Source organism: Anopheles aquasalis, chromosome 2 (assembly GCF_943734665.1).
Source record: "Anopheles aquasalis chromosome 2, idAnoAquaMG_Q_19, whole genome shotgun sequence".
In the NCBI taxonomy this organism is placed as follows: domain Eukaryota; kingdom Metazoa; phylum Arthropoda; class Insecta; order Diptera; family Culicidae; genus Anopheles; species Anopheles aquasalis.
This window is the reverse complement of record NC_064877.1, coordinates 56053147-56060646: the sequence shown is the minus strand read 5'-3', so window position 1 is coordinate 56060646 and position 7500 is coordinate 56053147. Positions and strand designations below refer to the sequence as shown.

The following is a 7500-nucleotide window of genomic DNA, read 5'->3' as shown; positions in this document are numbered from 1 at the left end:
GACGATGGATGTAGTAGCCGCAGCAGCAGCAGCAGCAGCAGCAGTACCAGTCGCAGTGGGGTCGTAGTGTAACGTCATCGAAGAAGCGCCCATCGAGAAGGCTCCCCCCGTGGTCTGTCTGAGTGTGCGTGTTCGTGTCCTGCGGGACGTGCGAGATAGAGAACCGAAACGCACACTCCCACGCGCATCGAATCGCGTGTAGAGTGTACCGCGTTGCGAGTCTCGGGAGGGTGTGTGCCCGAAGGACACCGGAAACATTGGCCGCTCAGCTGTCACTGAGTAGCGCAGCGGCGACAGACACACGCACACACCCACGAAGCAGACGAGCCTCCTACACCTTCGGACGGGCAGCAGCAAGCAAGGATGATTAGTTCAAGCTTTAAAGAGGTATGAGGCGTGCTATTTTGGGGTCTTTCACATCATCATCGTTCAGTGAGTCATTCTGGGAGGGGAAGGGCTCTGTTTGTAGTACAATGCAAACAAGCCCCGTCTGAATAGTGTGTATCCTGTTTTCTTGGCTGCCCAAAGAGGGAAATTTATGGTTTGGTTCCTTCCGTTCCGTTTTCCTCTCAGTTTGCTCCACATTTTTCATTGTGCAAAGGATGCCTTGCACCAAACCGTATGCTGAACTTGTGAGTGTTTGTGTGCGGGAGAGAGAGAGAGAGAGCAGTGATAGAAGAGAGCAAGGAGTCCTCTGTGACCGTGTGAATGCCACGAGGTTACCTTCAGAAGGAGCACAAGATTGGAGCGACTCCTGCTTGCACTACCGAGCAACAGGAGGATTCGCGTCGTCGCTATCACGGGCCCGGGAGAGACCAGCCGTCCTTTCCGTCCCGCGTGGCAAACACTACACGTGACTCACCGTCGCATCGCGCGGTGTAAACAAACCAGCGACTACGGTGATGATGATGACGATGTGGTGCATGCAAACAATGCCGCAGCAAGTGGCGAACCTTGCTGCTGCTGCTGCTGCTGCTGCCTCTCGTTATGTAACCAAACAAATGCGATGCAAAGAGTGGTGCTACGGAGTGTAAAAATGGAGGCGCACCAAAAGGAAACGCGCTAGGGCCGGAGAGCCTCCTAGGATCGCTAGGGAGCCTGCTGTGGTGCGCTGCTTCCTACGAACGAATTGGCGAGGGAATTGTGGGGTACTTAATGATGCAGTTCTGTTCCTCCCCCCCCAGGAGATTGATTACTGTACGCATCGGGGGCCATCATCGTTACAGTTGCTTCTCAAGTGCCACATTATGACGTCATGGACTTTTCGGAGAGAAATCAGGAACTCATCAAGCCCAGCTTTTACGTCATCGTGCACGGTGTGTTGATGTGTCGCGGTATGATCTCAGGAAACGCAGCAGACTAACATCGTCTCTACGGGCAACGCACATTACATGCCAACTCAATGCTTTCGTGACACAAAGGGTGTGACATGAGCTTCGACACCGTTTGCCTTGCCATTACCAGGGAGAAATCTGGCCTGCTCAGCCCTCACCGAGATGCATTTAGCCGAGGTCGGTTACGTTGTTTCGGGGTGTATCATCTCACCATTAGCACAACAACTGATCGCCACTTACCAGTAACGGGCCGCGCACATATGTTCCAGCCAGTAAACATGGTGTGGCGCAATACCTCGCACCAAGGCGGCTGTGGCGGCGGCGAAACCAAACACTTTTCACTTTCTTCCCTCCTTGGTTTGGGCCACGGCCCTATTGTGTGGTCAGTCCCGTACGGAACGCGCATTTCGGAAGGGGTTCGTGGCTCATTTGTTAGGATCATAAATTTTGCATAAAATGCCCGCACGGGAGCGTCCATACGGCGAAAGGTAGCAAATACGCGGAACCATACGGTTGGGCGGATGGCCTGCTGGACCACACCTGGAGTGTTGCAGACGGGGGACGGGCATTGGCACTGTTTTGCGGCTTTTTCATGTACCGGGCCCGAGACCCGAGGTTCATTGGACTCCCAGTCCCGGATCCAATGCCAGTCCTACCAGACCGAACGAGAAAAGGGTTGATCGGAGGGACAACGGGGCCAAAAACCGTGCGGAAGTTTGACGCCAGACTGTTTACGATGGCATCGAACGTGGTAGAAGAAGAACGGCGGTGCCCGCGCCGCGGCGGGTAATGAAATGGAATGCTGCTCGCCATTTCTCGTAGCGTACAGGACGCACCGGCCCCGTTGTGCGCGTGCTTTTTTGTAAATAATTTATATTACGGCGGTGGCCACCGGTTTGACCTTTTCTTCGGGGCATACAAGGGGTTTCATGTCGGCAAAATGCGTCTGATTTCGTCCGGGGGTTTGGTCTTTTTTTTTTAGATCCACTGCTCCGTCACGCTCAAAATCTCGATTCTAATGTTCTATTCCCGTTTTGCTTGTTCTCGTTTTAGGTGAGTACTAGCGTGCCATTGACCGGCTGGAGGAGTGATGGAAAGGAGGATCGACGGGTGACAGAGAGAGGTCATAATGGTGTTGGAGAGGTGGTAACGTAACGAACCGTGCAAAATGCGGATTGAGAGAACTGCATTCGAAGGAGAAATCAGCTGAAAAGTGATTTTGCTTTTCCAGTATTCATACCAAGCCGTAGAACGTTTGGAAATGGGACACATCATTCTGGTGATCAGTTATGCGCAGAGATGATAGTGCTTTGACTGACAGTTGCTTCGTGATTGCACTTCTATACCCAAGTCTCACAAATTTCTCTAATTTTCGAGTTTAGGAAGAGAAGAGAATCATGAATTTCTGCAGATTGTCATTTCCAATTGAAGGTCGATCTGATTTTTAAGACTGATCTCAAAATTTCATGACTTGAATATGGTAAAAAAACAAAGTTTTTTTTAATGTGCACTGCATTCGTCTACAAGAAGCCTACAAGCACAAGAAAGCAACCATTAATCGCATTCCTTACGAAAAGAATGGCAGGAACTGTTCGGCCTAGACCACGCCCAACGATGAAAGTATTACCTTGTTTTCTGCCAAGAACTTTTTTTTTTGTTGTATTCATATAGTTATAAAGCTACACAGCCCCATTTCTAAATGATCGAAGCTTTAAGCTAAAGCCCAATCTGCGGCCTCGACCTGCGGCTATTCGTCGATTGCCGCCAACCTTCCTTGCGAGATCCTGCAATCTGGGTTAAGCATGCGGTACCCGTAGCCCTACGCACGCTACGCCTGGCGTTAGCGATGATGCCATAAATCGCACACAGAACGCCACTAAGGGGTCCGGGTAGCGCCCGAGCATCACTCTTCTGCATCCCGGTCGGCAACTACAACGAACCAATTCGACGGAAAATCATAAAAAAGGGGTACAAAATGCGCCTCGGTTCGTCAATGTGTTTTCCACCACTTTTGTGTCCCGGAGCAGCGCAAAGGCAAATGAGCAAACAGCTCTTCAGGTCCTCCGCAATTTTCTGCTACCAGCTGATGAAACTGCTCTCGACTTTGTCGTTTTTGCACTGCAAAAAAGAAGCGGAACAACAACAGTGCTAGGAGAATGGAATGGAAGAAAGCACAATTCCTGCGACAAGAATGACAACAATACATGTCTCCAGCATAACGAGGGGAACCAGCATGGAGTGAGGCCTGTGAATGGCATGCTAGCCCCTCGTCTTTCCCCCCCTCTAAACGACGGTGTAATCTCTGCCATTTGCCTTTTTGTAAACAGCGCGACAAATGTGTGTCACCGTTGCCCGGGTTCCACCTAATGAGAACAGTCCCGTACATGCCAGAGATTGGAGGAAAATGACGTGAAAAAAGCACCGTGGTGTCCGTATTGTGTGCACGCATGTTTTATCCGCATATCGGAACAGCTCGTGTGTTGAACATGGAAAAGGATTTTCTTATTTTTGGACCGGGCGCCTGGTTGGTAACTCTTCGGCAGCAGCGCAAATGGAGCCTCGACATTTAAACGATTTCATTAAACATGCCCCACCACCACCACCACCACCACCAGCACCCTGTATCAGGGAGTGTGTATGGCCCGATCTGACGGGAGGGAAAGTTCGTGGTCCTCACGCAACGGAGGGGGAGGTGCAGAGACGGAGTGGAGTCCAATTTATTTCTGGCAGCAATTGCTGCTGCTGCTACTGCTGCAGGGCTCATGATAATCAAGAATAACACAATTTTACTCTTGGCCAAAGGGCGGAGGAAGGCCACTTCATCGGACATAACTTTTGGGCTTCTCATTGCTTCCGGGGCTTTGGCCCTGGCCTGGCCTCTGGCTTGGTTGGTGCAATTTGGTATCATATCTCACCGTAATGCCGAGCCGTGCTTTGGGCATATGGTTGTATTGTGTCCGTCCTGGCCGCTTGTGTAATCCCAGGCTGACCCAGCGTTATGACGACCGACGGCTGACAGTTTGCCAGGGGGCCAAGGGGGTGGTGATATCCTTGCTAACCTTTCACCGGACCGCCGGTTAATGCCGGTCATCGGATGACCCCCTTTTCAACGCCGACAGTGTGCAATCGGGCTTAATGGAGAGTTGCGTCTACTCGTCCCGAACTACTGTGTGGCCAAGTGCCCTGCCAAGGAGTATCATCGGTTGGTAGGGAGCATGCGGCCATGTCGCACGAATGTCACACCGAGAAGAGTCCATCGAGTGACGCGTTTCAAAGGATATCGATCGATGGCGTGCGCGCTGTCGCCTCGGGCTTCGGGCTTTCACGAGTGTCCTAGATTCCTAGCACTAGATGTCCCTTTCTGTACTTTCCCGGAAATACTGTACGCAGCTTATCAATTCATCAAAGGCGAACCGTCGAGATAAAAGGCTCCTGGCTTCGATGGCACTCCCCTGGCAAAGGGAAGGGAAAACCATTCGAGAACAATGGGCCACATAGTACATAATGCAGTATGTAACAAGCAAAGAGGATAGTCTGAAATGTCTCTTCAATGTCTTTAACTCGCTAGCAATCGTTTGAGCGAGTGAGCAGGTAATGCCGGGAGCTCCCGCATTACTCGGACGGAATTCGTACCCAGCCTCACGCGGTACGCACCCCGAGGACATCGAAACGCGAACATTTGAACCACAAGTCACTGCCAGCTACCTCGCGTAGGTAGATAGAACGATCTTAAATCCCAAAAATTGCTCCTTTTTCGGCGGGTAGCAGCTGGAATTATGTTGCTATTAGAGGATAGGGCGCGAGGTAAACGGTCACGTAGTCCTCGTCCGTAGTCCTCGTGGAAAGTACCTCCAAAATTCCCGCATTCTCGGGGGACGGCGGGTAGCCGTAAGGTTCTGCCTTAAACCGCCGGTGGCACCCGTTCGCCACCTCAGAGTAACATCAGTGACCGATCGTGCAGGTTGTTGCTGCTTCGCGCACGCACTTTCCAAACAGAAACGAGTTCGAGTGCTCTCCGAAACGCAAACAAGCCAAAGCCATTTGGCTAAACCCGCAAACTTTCTCTGTGCGCCCCGTGTGTGCATTTTCCAATTTCTAATTATTAGCCCAATTGGGTTGTGCGAATTGTATTGTGTGCCAAAAAACCAACCTCTTCTCGGCCGTCGGCAAAGTGGCTGGAAAGGGGCGAAAGTTGAACGTCACGACGTGTGCAGTGTGCAGCAGTTGGCGTACGTGAGAGACCAAATTAACGAACGAAACTCCGTAGTTTTCCCCCCTTTGGCGGCACGATGGCACCCGGGCCAGCGGTCAGCTACAACGTGTACCAGCAGCGGCGGCCAGCAGCAGCTGCTACGAGGGGCGCGATGGCACAAGCCGCGTTTGCCGAAATGATTGATGAGAACACGAGCTACTACATCGACACGAGTTCACTTGGGACGCACGAGTTCGATCTGTTCGTCAACTCGCTACAAGCATCGTACAGCAACCCAACGTCGTGTGGCCAACGATCAGGATTGATGATCGATGGCGGGAAAGAGGAGGAAGAGGAAGAGTATGACAGTGTGTACGGTACGTTGTCGCGCTATGCCCAACCGGACTACGATCACGTCAGCAGCTACACCGGAACACCGTCGAGCTCGGGTAGCTCGGGATCGCTGGAGTCACTCATCGAACCGGACGCACCCCATAACACACTGACCGGTGCCGGTATGCAGCGAGAGGAGCACCACCATCGGCCACCACCACAACCGATCGCCATGCGCCAGAGTTTCCTCAACATCTTCCAGTACTTTGACGAAGAAGTTTCACTCGAGCTGCCAGCACAGGCACACGGCACGGAAGAGACCGAAACCTTTGGATCGTCTTCGTCGGATCGTGACTCTTCTTCCTCGCGTCCACCATCCTCCACGACGACGGCGGCGTCGTGCGAAGTGAACCAGGATCGCTGGCAGGCCCGACCGGACAAGCGGATGGTGTTGCGCCAGTGGAACACGAACGTGGAGCATCAATCGATGGTGGTGGCGGCGTCGTCGGCGGCGAGAAAGCGGATCGGGAAGCTGAGCGAATCGTTGCTGAAAGTGTTTGAAAGTGAATCGTCCAGTTTGGCCACCGTAAGCCACAAAGAGGAGTGCCACAAGCAGAAGACGGTCAGAAACAATAGCCGAGCCACGCAGCGAGTGAACCAAACGACGACGCCGATCCGTACCACTCCGGACTCCAAGCCCCTGTCCACGGCCACGCCGATGCAGTTCCACCGGAACCAGATCAGAGATCCAACGGAGGTGAAGCTCACGAGTGGGATGAAGCGACAGAATGTGAAAGGAGAAGAAAATCGGGTGATCGCGAGCAAGTCCGCTCCGCCAGATGTCGATCGGTGGATGGTGAACTACGTGAACGTTTCCAACGCAGCCAAGATCGTGAACGTGGCACCGAAGGTGATGCAGACGGTGGCCCCCTTGAAGCAGCCGGTTGGAAAACGCACCGGAAACGATCATAATCTAAGTGGTGGCGGTGGTGGTGGTGGTGGTGGTGGTGGTAGTGCCTCGGTGACCGAACGTGACAAGTGCCACGTACGCAACATCAACGATCTCTTCCTGCAGTACCGAAGCCGGGAGCGGTTACAGCAAAACGGTGGACGAGAGGCAACCGGGACACTGCACGACTTTAACCGGCATGTCCGTGAAGCGATCGAACAGATCGAGAAACACGAAGAGAACCATTGCCGTCTGGTGCTGGGGAAGCATGCGTTTGACAATCGCACACCGGTGAAGGGCGCGGAACAACCCGCCGACACGTCGCTGAGAGAAGAGTCAATCTATCAAGTAGTGACGTCACCTGTGGCACCACCAACGATCGCCACCATTCCGGATGTCTCCGGCACCAACGAAAGCATCGTGAGTGAACCGGTGGCGGTCGAGATCCAGAACCAGAAACCAAAACCAGAATCCGCCCTGGACATGCACTATCGGTTACTTCACGAAACCTATCGGGTGCAGATGGACAACTTGATCGAAACGGAACGCTTCGTGCGGATGAGTGAACCCGATCGCACTCGACTTTACCAGCTGGAAACCATCTTTAACCGCTCACACCTTAGCCTCATCCACACCGTACTGTCACTGCTGCAGGAGAACCTCAGCAAAGGTGATCGTGTGACGCTCAAAAT

At 52.8% G+C, this 7500-nt stretch overlaps 1 protein-coding gene across 5 annotated transcripts in view; it reads left to right on the top strand.

The window, feature by feature from the left end:
• Window positions 1-7500, top strand: part of LOC126580900 (uncharacterized) — an 87913-nt gene that overhangs the window by 68162 nt on the left and 12251 nt on the right. The gene's annotated exons all lie outside the window — the stretch shown is intronic.